Genomic DNA, 12,779 nt, shown 5'->3' with positions numbered 1-12,779 from the left:
CATCTGAGGAAGTAGACTGAAGTCTATTAAAACTCCTGCTGCAAACTCCTTCCTTTCAGTCAGTCTCAAAGGTGCTTCAAGCTCTCTCTACATCATCATTATTATTATTATTACATCCCAATGCATCTGAGGGAGCAGAGTGAAGCCTAGGGAAGCCCCTGCTGCCAACTTCTTCCCTTCAGTGAGAGAGAGAGAGAGAGAGGCCCTGCCTAAGGTTGCGGCGCCTGTGCGCATGCGCAGTCCTCTCGGGGGCCCTTTCCCTCCTCCCTCAGCAGCAGCAGCAGCAGGGCCGTAGTGCGCAGGCGCGAAAGGCGTCACGGCAACGGCTCCAAGCAAGCCTCGCCCAGCCAGAAGGAAGGAAGGGAGGGAGGGAAGGAAGGAGAGGGGCGAGTTGGCTTTGGCCGGGGCGGTGGCTTCGGCGGCGGCTGGGAGCATCAGCACCGTCCGGTAAGTGGAGGCCGCCATGCTGCGCTCTGCGCCAAGGAGGAGGGCGTCGCGGGGGGTGTGCGAGAGGCGCCTCTCTGGAGGGACCAGGCTCCTTCCCAGCGAGAACATGGCGGAGGCGGAACCCAGTGGAGGGAAGCCGGGCGAAGCAGCCAGCAGCCACTCCCAGTTCCCTCTGCCTCTGCCTCTAATGGCCGCCTCCTCCTCCTCCTCAGGAGGAGAAGTTAGGGGCTTCAGGGAAGGAAAGTTAGGGCCCCTTTGCCACCTCTGCCCCGGGCTCCATCCGCACTGCAGGGATAACCCGCTTTGGGTCTCATTTGGCCTCCATATATATATATATATAGAGAGAGAGAGAGAGAGAGATTAAGGCGGGGGGGAATCTGGGGTGAGCTGGCTGGTTGGGAGTAGCCCTCTGGTGCTTCCCCTTATGGCACTCCTGGTTGTATAATGGAAAGGTATAGCTGTGTTAGTCTCTAAGGTCAGTAGGTAGAGAGGTCTTGTAGCTCCTTTGAGACTGAATGGAAGAAAGGAGTTGGCAGCAGGAGCTTTTGTGGACTTCATAAAAGCATAGTCTCCTATTCCTTATAGTGATAAGGCTCTTATATTCACCAGTATTACCAATATTAGTCTCAGTTACGACAAGCTGCAAAAGGCAATGCTAATCTATAAATGTTTTCACCCATTATGTAGAGAGATCTTGTAGCACCTTTGAGACTAACTGAAATAGAGAAGTTGGCAGCATGGCCTTTCGTAGGCCTCAGTCTACTTCCTCAGATGCTTTTGAAAGTAGACTTAAGTCTAGGAAAGCTCATGCTGCCATCTTCTTTCTCTTAGTCTCAAAGGTGCCTCAAGATCTCTCCACAGACGTTCCTGATGCTAGTTTTCTGTGGGTTTTCTGGGCCACGTTCATAGAAAACTATGGCCACTGGTCATGAAAGCCTTTGACTTCACATTCCTGATGTTGTCTGTTGCCTTGGACCCAAATGCAAGTTCTTGGCACAAATATCACTGAGATCAGCCAGTATTAATTTCTGCCCAGTTGTGCTGAAGAGCGCAGGCATTTTACTTTTGTGTCTTTAGTGAAAGTAACTTTTCTAAATGGAAGAGTCATTGAAGCATAGAGCTGGAAGGGGCCTCATGGGCCATGAAGCCCAACCCTCTGCTCAGTGCAGGATCTCCATCTAAAGCAGCAGTTCCCAAACTCTAGCCTCCAAAGTTCTGGACTCCCAGAATCCCTGGCCAAGATGGATGAGGCTTCGGGGAGCTGAAGTCAAAACAATTGGAGGACCAGAGTTTGGGAAACACTGAAATTCAAGCGTCACGCAGGTATCTGTCCAGTCTCTTTTTGAAGATGTCCAGAGAAGGCGACCCCACCACCTTTAGGCACTTGGTTCCAAATTGCCAAACTGCTCTTACTGTCAAGAGGTTTCTTCTAACGTCCATTCGAAATCTATTCTCCTGTAACTTTCAACCATTAGATCTGGTCCAACCTTCTGGGCCAGCAGACAACAGTCCTCCACCCCTCCTCTCTTGAAGTGTTTAAAGAGTACAGTCATGTCACCCTTGGTCTTCTTTTCACCAAGCTGAACAAGCCCAGCTCCTACAACCCTTTCTCATATGTCTTATAATAGTTATTAAAAATTCTGAGTTTTACATGCATCTTTTATTCGGAAGCTGCCCCCTCCCTCCCTCCCTCCAACAATCTTGTGCTTTTACCTTTGTCGAATCGCTGTATTCTGTCGTTTCTAGTTAACTTGCCCTAATTCAATATTTGAGTAACTTCCTGTGTTAAACTGAAACCAGACAGGACTGAAATGAAGGTTGCCAAGCCCTGTGATTGCTGAGGAGGATGGTGCTCCTGTTAGTATTGTGGCCTTGGGGTGCTCTTGCAATGAGGCCGATGTCTAGAAAGTCAGGATATAATAGTATCTAGTGTCTGTCTGGAAATGCTGTTCAGCACTTGTGCTTGTCTCGATCACAAGGTTTGTCTCAAATATACATGTGAGGCTTGGTTACCGTAGTGCTCTGCAGATGATATTACCTTGAAAACAGGAAAGACTTGGACTGGTTTAGAGTGTAGAGGCTGTGAAAACTTGTTTCTAAATAGAGAAAAGGCTGCTGAAAAACACTGTTTCCAAGGTATAGTGATTTTAGTCTGTTGCATTCAGAACAGTAGATTCCTGTGGAGCTTTGGCTAATACTTTATAGCATGAGCTTTCAGGTACTATGGCCCATTTCCTATCTGGGCACTTTTTTATATGGACTCCTAACAACTTCATGGCAAGTCTGTCTCTTCCCATTTCTACTTATGACTCTCAGAAGCAGACCTAATATTGTTTGTTTTTGATTAACAGACTTGTAGAGGAATATTATTATGACTGCTCCACATTGGTGGGGCCCTCTACCCTAAGAATTGACCAGCAACTGAAAATTTAGCAAGAGTAGCATGAACCATTCTGTTTCTGCCTAATTTTGTCCTATGTTGTGATGCCAGTAGGGTGTAAATGTGAATATGAACTGATCATCGCCCAGTCTAAGGCTGCTCCTAGCTGCCCATCTGCTTCACCCCTATATCAGTGATATAAAGCCAGGTAGCAAGGCAGAGACCATTGTCTCCGTTGAATTCTCATAGCTCTCTAGAGACTACTCCTGCATGTGGAGGAATGATTTTTATAATCCTGAATACTTTGAAGCAGACCTTTATGCAGTACCTCAGAATTAATGCATAATTGTAAACATAGGACTGGAAGTTTTTTTTCCTCTCTGCACATAATGAGCATCCATTAATGAAAAGCATTACTTGGGAAGGGACCCCTTCTGTGACCAGATAGCTTTTTTAAGTGGGAGATTCTTTTGTTCACAAAGGAAGGGATTATAGTATCCAAGCAATGGTATATAACCTAGAGTCCTAGGAAGGGGCTTTCGAGATCATTGGAAAGGACGTTGGAGATTGTATTCTAGTCCAGCTGTCTGCTTAGTGCAGGATCTAAAGTGTCACAGATGCAGCAAGATTCAAATAGTTGTCCAGATTCTCCTTAAACACCATTGCAGTCTGTTGTATTAGTAGGAAGTTTTTCTTGAGCTTAGCTGAAATTTGTTTACCTGCAGTTTTCACTACTGGTTCTAGTCATGCCTTCTGGCGCAACAGAAACTATGCCTACTTCATCTTTGATGTGACAGTTCTTCAGGTATTAGAAGAACATTGCCATGTATTTCCTTATTCATATCTTTCTGAATTAAGTGTACCCAAGACTGTTCATCATACCAGAGTTGATTTTGAGTGTCATCCTCATCCTGATTTACATTGTTTAGCATTTTAGTCAACTTCTGGAAATAGAAAATGTGAACAACAGTATATACTCTACTATAAGTTGACCTCATGTATAAGTCGAGGGCAGGTTTTGGGGCCAGAATTATGGATTTTGATTTGACCTATGAATAAGTCAAGGGTAAAGCATAGGGCATGTGACAAAGGATCTATCTAAAGGATGAAACAAGAAAAACAATGCCAGACAACTTACAAATTTCCAGCAGGCACAACTCTTTGTATTCACCCTCAAGGCTGAATGGATGAGAGAATAGAGGAGGGGTCAATGTTTCCAGGACAGATTATGTTTTTGCTTTTCACCAGAGCATGGTTCATTTTTAAATAAGAGATAAAGTGCAGTACTTACATTGACTCGTGGATAAGTCAGCTCAGGTTTTGGGGGTCAAAAATTTCTTGACTTATACATGAGTATATACCGTAAACTATATGGCTCCCAGGCCCAGCTGACTTTAGCTAGTTACATTCCATTATAACAGTGTAATATATTTCTACTTTTGATTAAGTAAGAGCAAAAGGCTTTAATCAGACTTAATACTGTAGGAAGAGATCTGCTTGCTATATGTGTCACCGTCTTCATAATTTTTCTATAGTTTTCTTTGCACTTCTGATGTGATTTGCTCTATATTGTGAATTCATGGCCTCAATTTCCGGCTTGCATAAAAAGTGGCAAAAATATTAAATTATTTGATGAATAAATCGAGCAAGACATTGGGCTCAATCAAGTGTGAATCCCAACAAGAGTGCACCTATAAAAATGTGTTATCCATCAGTTGTACAAGTTCCACAATTTCACTGGGTCTGCTTCCAGTTGGGGTAAACATTTGGCTTACCCTATAGAAATATAGATTTCATATGGATCAGCTGATGCTACAGAGCAAGCAAAACATGAGGGCACATAATTTTTAAAATGTCACTTCTCTGACCTGTTCTCATGCACTTCACAGAGTGATAGCTAATCTTTGTCTCAGAAGAGGTAAATAGTTGGTGGAAGCTGAATTCTCCCTGCCATAATTTGGTATGCATTGTCACTTTTCTGGCAGCCATGCTAGTGTCTTGCAACATGGCTTGACTGAGTGAAAAGCCCAAGAAATGGTGAAACAGGGAGAGAGCACTACTCCTTGTGAAATTAAAAATCCCCTATAACATTCTGTTTTGCATACACCAGTTGGTACAAACAGGATAGGCATGTGAATAAACAAATATGGTATTCTTCTAATACACCTACTTTGAATTTTACTCTGAAGTTGATTTGTTGAACACTAATCAACAGTTCTGAGAGTAACACTTAGTGCCTCCATGAAGAAACATCTCCCAGTGATCACCTTTTGCACAGACATTTCCTACATGTGTCTGTTCTCACTGTTTTGCTGCAATGTATTGGATTAATTCCAAGTCTTCCTGTCCATTAAAAAAACTGAAGCTAGCAAAGTACTGTCATTCATTTAAGTGGCATTTAATCACCTTAGCCTATTTATATTTTGTAGAGGAGTTGCTGAACCATTTCTGTTTTAGTGAGGCCTGCTTTATGGTGACTGTTGACCTCTTGATCAAAGATGTTTCCAAGTAACGTTGTACTGTTTAGGGATTAAACTCATGCAAAGAGAAATAGGTTTTTTTAAGCAAAGCCTTTGGGAACCCAGTTGATGACAAAATAGAACATTTACTTCTTTGACAAAAGCCACAGAGGTTAGATAACATGCATTGTATGTAAATACCTGTAAAAAGTAAATTATGTAGTAAAAACAATTAAAGAGGCATTTTGACATGACCATGAATTATTCTTAAAGGAATATTCTTGCCTAAATAAGCAATGTAATTTACTGTTGAAGATAAATAATACTGTGATGAAATTATTAAACTGAATTTTAAAATTAGCACAGGAATTTGGTAAACTGGCAAGATTCTGAATTTCTGGAGGGTTTGTTTTAGAGGGGGAAACTTTTTTTCCCATACAAACCCAGAAAAGGGGTCCCTTTGTCTGTTTTAAATTGGGGATTTTTCTCTCTGTTATCTCTTGATGCACTTCTTGGGGGTGAGATCCATCAAGAGCACTACATGTAAACAGTAATTAGGCCCCAAACCCACAATGGATGAAGACAGAGACAAATGTAGGCAGGATATCCTTTTTCCCTCTCTTTGCCCAGGAAGCTGGAAATAGCAGTAGGAGATTCAGTATTTTTTGCAGATATCTGAACTGATCGCTTGTAGAAAGAGATTAAAAAGTAGGGTCAGCTCTGGTTAATACTTGAATGGGAGATAGCCAATGAATAACCGGTGCAATAGACTATATTTCAGAGGAAGGAACCTCTTGAGTATTCCTTGTTCCCTAAAATCCTGTTAAATTCAAGGAGTCACAATAAGTTGACAGGTGACTTGAAGGCACAAGAACTGCCAGTTGCTCACCGGTGGTTGGAATGAAGGAAAATCCATACACTATAAACTTAGAATTTCTGGGTTGTTGTTTTTTATGACATAGGGGTTTGTGCAGGAATGTGGTGGTGGTGGGGGGAGAGATTAATGCCATTATATATTTTATCTTCATTTAGTGTTTTAAACTTGACCATCCATGTTTTGGTGACTTGATTGGAAAGAGATTTCTGAAGCATACAACTTTTTAGAACACATTGCAAAAGCACATTAATAAAGATTTTAATGAGCGTTTTTGCTAATTGCAAAATTAATTATTTCACAGTGTTGTCATTTTACAATAACAATTAATCTCAACATTAAAATGAATTACAGCTTAATGTTAGGAAGGCATCTGTAAATGTGAATGATTAATTGAACCATTCTTGGGTTTGGTTTTTATTACTGGAACACCAAGGTCAGTCTATAGGTGTATTTTAACCAATGAAGATAAAATAGTGTCTTTTAATGTATTTATTAAAATATTTATATAATACTCTATATCCAAATCTAGCACAGCATGCAATATATTTAAAACATTTACAACAATTTAAAACAGTACAAATATTTTAAACAGGTTAAAAGCACACAGGTTGAGTATCCCTTATCAGAATTGCTTTGGACCAGAAGTGTTTTGGATTTTTTTGGATTTTGGTTTGGAAAGACCATAGCTGGCTGACAAGATGGAACTGGCTCCAGCTAGATTGAGCCATGCAGGCCACTTGAGTTTCCTTCAGAGAGGCTACAGACCTATTTCTCAGATCCAAGAACCACCAGTCTGCAGAGTTTCTGTCTTCCTGGGATTCAGTTTCAGCTTACTGTCCTTTATCCATCTCATTATAGCATCCAAGCACTGATACAACAGTATCTTGAGAGCCTCTCCCAACCCTAATGACAAGGAGTAGTAAGAGATGAGTGTCTTCAGCACCAAATTCCTAATTACTTCTCCTAACAACTTCATGCAGATATAGAATAGCATGGCAAACCCTTGTGCAACTCCCACATAATGACCCTGAGACTGAATTCTGGAACTAACCTTGCAGATAGGAGAAGAAGCACTGTAACACACTGCCTCAGCAGGGTAGCACTACTACAGTCTTTCTCCCAGAGTAGGCCATTAAGACAGTCAGGGCCATGTCAGTAGCATACCCTGGCCTGAAAGCAGATTGAAATGGATTCAGATAATCTCCAAGAAATTTTTCCAATTTCCTCCAAGTGCATCTTAAGTTGCCCACTCACCACATGATCATGCACTTGGCCCAGAGAGGGGATATCAGAGTGTGGTGATTCTTACAGTTTTCTGGGTGTTTAGGGAGGTTGGCTTTAGGAAAGGACTCGCTGCAGCTTTCTTCAAGGAGGCAGACACCTTCCTTGTTATAATGAAGCATTTGCTCCCCATGCATCCATATGATCAGTCCACCTCTGCTAGATCTTATTGTCAAAGTCAGGCATGGGTCAAGCTTACATATGATGGAATGACTTGATTCTTGTGAACATTATTGAGTTAACACAAGTGAAACTGATTCTCAACACCACCAAAAAATCAGACCAAATGGAACACTGGACACTTCCCCAGGCTCTGTGATTACTAATGCCAAGTTATGAGTGAATACAAGCAGCACTCGCCTCAAAATTCATAGCAAATGCATCACAGCAGACAAAAAATAAAATGCAAGTGTATCGCAGATCTCATCTCATAGTAAGGCTTGAATTACTTTTTACTTTTGTGTTATAACTGTATGATATGTGATTTCTCTAGGAGAGTGTTTTTCTTACACACTCTGTTTTTAATAGTTTTGTTAGCTCTAAGGGTGTGAGTACAGTTCTGTATGGGGTAAAAGATATTGTACTTCTTGTTCAAGTGTATGGATACACATTCCAATACAAATTGTAAGTGGCTGACAGAATCAAAGAAATATATTAATGATGCAAATAGAAACTTGAATTGTAGATGTCAGTGAATAACAGATTCACTGTCCTGTGAATGTTTATGAATACAAGCTTGATTTGGGCTATGAACAACATGAACAGTACAAGGATATTTCTTTCTACTGTCAGTATTAGAGTTTTTAAAATGTTTTGTAGTTAATATTCAAAGTATTTGAAACTTTAGAAGAATTTTCATCATTGTTTGTTATAGAAACAGACTGTTTGGAATGAATTACACTTTTTTCTTTTTTGAAAGAAACAATTTACTGAAGAAAAACAGATTCTTTTTGTGGCTTACACAGTTTGTCTAATTGAATGGTTTTAATTTCAGCTTTTAAATTGAAATGGTGTAAGTGAATGTGACCTGTTTTGCAATGAGGTGGCCATAAATCAAGGGTTAAAGGAAGAAATGTTTTACTATAAGTATAAATTAAACAAACCAACAGATCAGTTTACTGTTCACTAGAATGATACAGGGCTTAGAACAGTGGTGGAGAGAGTTAATCTCAGTGGATCACTTTAGCTTTGTTCTGTAATGTCTTTATGTGTCATCAGAAAAAAATAGCATACAGTACATTCTGGTATTCTGCAGTCTTCATGCAGACCAGCTAAATGGAGCACCCAGATCCCAGTTCAGGAATATCTGGGCTATAGTTGCAGAATGTTGTGAGACAGCAGCAGTCATGTTGACCTTAAAACAAAACCCAAAATCAATATGATGGCAATAGAATGTTGACTTCTGTTTAAAATAATCCTTTTGTTATGTCTGCCCTCAATTTTCAGTATGGAATTTATTGATGATACAGTTGACCCTCTGTGTCCATGGATATGGATTCAGCCAATCACTGCATAAAAATATTATAGAAAATATAAATTCCTGAAAGCAAACTTTGATTTTGCCATTGTATAGAAAGGACACATTTTACTATGCCACTGTATTTAATGAGACTTAAGCATCTATGGATTTCGATATCCTGGGGGGGGGGGGGGGGGGGGTCCTGGAACCAAATCCCAACAGACAATCAAGGGCCCACTGTACTATATTTCTTGCTGCTGCCTTCATAAAATTTACTTGGTTTAAGAATGGAGAAATTCTTTAGGGGGGAGGGATATTGTCTAGTTCTGTGTGGGTAACACTCTTGGCTGTGTATTTCCAGATAATAGGCCTGCTGTGTAGAAGAAAAACTAATGAAGAGAGCAGCCGCATCTAGGTTCAATGTGTTGGGGAGGACACAAGAATAAAGAAAAATGATGCTGAAACAGAAAGCCTTGTTTGAAAGATGTGTAGTAGGAAGAAGAGGATTGCAACTATTGTAACATAGCTTGAAGGGAAAAGGAAGCATGAGAACCACCCCATCAAATGTCCCTTTGTCCAGTACAATTTTGGCACTGTCTTATAGCTATGACTAAGGTGGTACTTTGTTGGACCAAGGGGACAGGCAATCAGGGCAGCTGCTGAATATTCCTGCATATATTTTGGGGTACAGCTCTTGTAAACCCCCAGCAAGCAGAGGCTTCTTGGCTCAGGATTATGGCAGTTGTGATCTTAAACAACTGGAAGGGCACTGGCTTCGAAGTTGGGCTGTAAACTCCATAACAAGCTTGAGCATAAGCACTGAAGTATTTATCCAGGGTCCTTAGAGTTACTGAATCCCATAGGTCAAGAGCATGTTTTAGTACAAGTAGCGTTTTTTAATGCAATTGCACATGGGCTTGTTTCCCTTTAAGCAGGGGCTTTACCACTTGAAGAATTTGTGTCCAGGAACTCCTTTTTGGAATTTCTAAGGCCTTCCTTTATTGGAAGTGTGCTCTTTTTTCCTCTGTTCTGAAATTAAAATTTAATAACAACTAGAGCAATGAGACAATAGACAAGGAGAGGAGAAGGATGACTCAGTAGATGAAAGAGGGAGCTGAATATGCAAAATGGTGTTAATGCAAGTGGTTCTCAAAGGAATAAAAACATAATCTAATTCTACTCTGATGTCTGTCAAGTTTTTATAGAATACTGCCTAAACCTTTCTTCTGATAGCACTTGTGATTCTCCTTTAGAGGGCAAGTGTTGGTAATACTGTTCATATTATCAGAAATACTGAACTCATTAACAGTATCTAAAATCATTGGCAGCTTATCTTTTTGTACATATGAATGCTATTATTAGAGTGCATGATAGTAAATACAGCACCAAAAATTAGTAAACATTTGAATACTGACTATTTTGCCAACTTCTGCAATGAAAGTACTTGGCTAGAAAGGCAAATTACTTCATTTATTACATGTCTGGCAAATGTATGTGATAACAAGCATTTGAGAAGACCATGTCAGAACTCCATTAACAGCTACACTTTCACTTCCTAGTTTTGTGCTTTTTTGTTTGTCTTCCAGACTAGTTGAGGCTGCAGTGAGATAAATGGATGGGCATAGATTACATTTTCCAGATCAAGTAAACAGGCTGAGCATATGAATGTGTGTTTTTCCACCCTTCTTGGAAAAATTTCAGGTTTCCATAATGTGATATCAGGGAAAGGCACCAGGTGTTCCAAGGGCCAGAACAGACAACCAGGAAGAGGCAGCTTGAAGCTACCCCCACCAAAGACACATTGGGGCAGCAGCAAACACATGCCACGGCCCCAATCCTCCCTGAATCCGGCCCAAATAGGAGCAGAAAAGCTCCACTACTATCTGTCTCTTGCCAATGCTTTTTCTCTCTCTCCTTCCATGTCTTTTGATCTGACCACTAGGAAAGGGTGGAAGTACTGATATCCCCACCCCACCTTTCACCTTTGGTTTCTAGTTCCTGGTTTTTCATTTAACAAGGAATCCAGGAGTTTGGCAGTGACCTCTTATATTCACTGTGCATGCATATTTATATTCTTATAAACCAAGGCAGTGATGCTAGACTACTTGTAAATATAAATTCCATTTGTAGAAATTGATTTGTGGCTTTTAGACATATGTACAGGTAAATCTGAATACAATACACTGTGAAGAACCGTTCACTACTGTTTTATTTTTATGGATGAAGCGGGCAGATATGTGATAACTGCCTCTGAATTTATCATGTACCTTGTGCTAAATGTTGTCCATATGTTTTCCTGTTGTTTCCTGTCAGGATTTATTTAAATATACAGTGCCCAAAACTGATTTTGAACCATATCAGTTCAAAGTGTTTAGAACTATATGTTCTCATAGTTTAGGCCAAATGAGAAGAATGAAATAGAGAGGATCTGGGATGTCCTGAATACCTTAGTGAGTGTATGAAGCGGAGTAAATGATGCAAAATGGACTTAAAATGCATTTTTAAAAATCCTTGTATTTCAGGTCAGTGCACTTCTAGGTCAGGAGACTGCTCCACTATTGAGAAACTTGCTAGTGTCTGGTGGACATCTCTGGTAGAAAAGCATACGTTCCTGAGACATCTTGATATCTCTAAATTTAAAACACCAGCGGACAGCATTCTGGAATATTCTGTATGCTAACTATGTCCCATGACAGATGAAATGCCTAGCTTGTTAACCTGGGGTGCTTCATTAAACACCTTTTATCATGTTGGCCTGAGAGCATTATAGAGTAGTGGTATGGAATTATACAATCAAGATGATGCCTGCAGTCATTATTTGTGTTCTTTGAAGTTTTTCTAGATGGCATACAAATTAAGATACGTGAATCCTGGTTGTACTTTTCCCAAGAAGAGCAAAAACAAATAAAAATGGGGGGAAGGTTTCTCTCAGATCCCACAGCATATAACTTCTCTGTATTTTGCCTATATCTTTCCTGTAAGTTGCATCCAGCTATGAAATTCGCATATCTCTACAGTTTTCCTGTCTTTGAGTATGAATAGAGTCTTTTGGAGACTTTGGGCATAGGACAAACTCTGAAAAAGTGTTCTGCGTGCCATAACACAATGGCTTCCATGTGCAGGTGCCCATTTACACCTTCATGTGCTATGGAATTGTAGTTTATAACTTGTCTCAGTGAAAGAATATAAACGGATGACAGTTGTTTATGTCACTTGAATTTAATCTGCTGGACTTCATCTGCTGTGATCATATTCCTTGTGTTCTATTCTTTTCAGCTTCAGAAGTCACATTAATAATAATAATAATAATAATAATAATAATAATAATCGTTTATTTAAATTGATCTCCCACGGATCAAGGTGGGATTAAATAATAATATTAAAATTATACATAATACAAAATACAATCAATAAAACACTAATCCTGAATTAACCAACATTCCTATTATTTCTCTAAAATAGCAATTCATCAATTAGCCAACAATCATTGTCAATAGTGGAGCAATTGTCATAACCTTTTATATGGAGTCCAGTGGATAAGCCCGCCAGAAGAGATCTGTTTTGAGTGCCTTCTTAAAGGCCTCTAAGGTAGTGATAAGACAGATCTCTTCCAGTAGGCTGTTCCATAATTTTGGGACCGTGGCAGTTAATGGCCTATGGGAGGTTGTCATTAACCTGGTATTATGATGTTATAATAAAAACTTCCCAGATGTTCTGAGAGTGCGGGGCGGATTATGTAGGGATAGGCATTCCCGCAAGTAACTCAGGCCTGAGCCATGTAGGGCTTTAAAGGTAATAACCAACACCTTGTACTGTGCCCAGAAGCTAATTGGCAGCCAGTGAAGAGATTTCAACACTGGTGTTATATGGTCAAAC

At 40.2% G+C, this 12,779-nt stretch overlaps 1 protein-coding gene across 1 annotated transcript in view; it reads left to right on the top strand.

Moving 5' to 3' along the window:
- The first annotated feature begins 300 nt into the window (after positions 1-300).
- The window catches only part of RAP1B (RAP1B, member of RAS oncogene family), a 38,821-nt gene continuing 26,342 nt past the window's right edge, over positions 301-12,779 (top strand). The window contains exon 1 of the mRNA XM_042467813.1: positions 301-447. The gene's annotated coding sequence lies outside the window, so the exon portion shown is untranslated. The remainder of the gene's footprint in view (positions 448-12,779) is intronic.

Source organism: Sceloporus undulatus, chromosome 5 (genome assembly GCF_019175285.1).
Source record: "Sceloporus undulatus isolate JIND9_A2432 ecotype Alabama chromosome 5, SceUnd_v1.1, whole genome shotgun sequence".
Lineage (NCBI taxonomy): Eukaryota > Metazoa > Chordata > Lepidosauria > Squamata > Phrynosomatidae > Sceloporus > Sceloporus undulatus.
Note: the sequence above shows the minus strand (reverse complement) of the source record. Positions and strands in the feature narration are given on the sequence as shown.